The sequence below is a fragment of the Austrofundulus limnaeus genome, unplaced genomic scaffold (genome assembly GCF_001266775.1).
Source record: "Austrofundulus limnaeus strain Quisiro unplaced genomic scaffold, Austrofundulus_limnaeus-1.0 Scaffold6, whole genome shotgun sequence".
Classification (NCBI taxonomy): Eukaryota; Metazoa; Chordata; class Actinopteri; order Cyprinodontiformes; family Rivulidae; genus Austrofundulus; species Austrofundulus limnaeus.
In genome coordinates, this window is record NW_013952408.1 from 3,802,903 (window position 1) to 3,804,069 (window position 1,167).

The window sequence follows — 1,167 nt, forward strand, 5'->3', positions numbered from 1 at the left end:
GACCCCGGATAGGTGGAAGAAAATGGATGGATGGATGGATGGATGGACTTCGTGTTTGTGCCACATCATCACTAACATTTAATCACTTAACAACAAAAAATGCCCTGAAAAGTTCAGGAAAGTCTGTTCAGAACTTTGTTCAAAGACAAACCAACAACATAACTTCCTTAGTTTGAGGTAATAAACTGAGTCTGAAGTGTTCAGCAAATAAAGAAACCAAACTGGATGAAAGTGGTTTTCTAAAAGCAGGGTTCAGGATTTGAATCCAGGGGGRAGAAAGTCAAAGTTTGGAGMTGAGGTCCTTAAAAACTGATGTGTAAAATCTGAATGTTCCTGAAGAGCTGCTCAAAGTTCAGGACATGAGTTCAGACCTCGGTCTTCTTCTCAGCTCTGAGGCTTCAGGRCCTCCYGATCCTCTCAGATCTTCAGTCCTCGGACGGCCAAGACAATCTGACGCCCAAAAATTTACATTTAAAAGACAAATAAAAAAAAGGACTAATTTGTATAAGACAATGTGGTGCAGCTTGTAAGAGGACTGGCTGCAACTGTGATTTCAGGGTTGCTGGTTCAATCCCAGGGGCTGTCTTACTGCTTTTAGCTATAGAAAGTGAAAAAAATCTACTTAAACTGGAGGGAGCAGGACTTGAACCTGCAACCAGCTGACCTTCAGTCTCGTTATCCCTCTGAACCATCATTCAACACAAACAGTAAAGTTCTCCGTAAACATTTACCTGTTAAAATTCAACAGTTTTCTGTTTTTATCGTATAAAAAWTCTTTGAAAACTAATCTGTAGTGAAGCTGGAGTTTGAGCTGCAGAGAAGGGCTGACTGACCTGCAGCTCACACGAGTCACCAGGTCTTAGAGGAGCTCTGATCCACTTCTAGAGAACATGAAGCTCTTCAGAGTCCAGYCTGTTGGACCCTCATGTCTCGACACTCTTTTCCTGCTTCCTTCAGCTGTAGCTTCAAAACTTTTCAAGTCTGCAGAAACTGCATTCATGTAGAAAAACTTGTTTCTTTTCAAGACAGGAAAAACYTTTTCTCTGAATCACTTTGACATTTTTATTCTCCTCATGAAACTCAGAGGTTTAAAAACAGTTATTACACTCCAAAAAAAAACTTTTAAATTTGATTTCAAGACAAATTCTACTTATGTTGGTTTTAGCA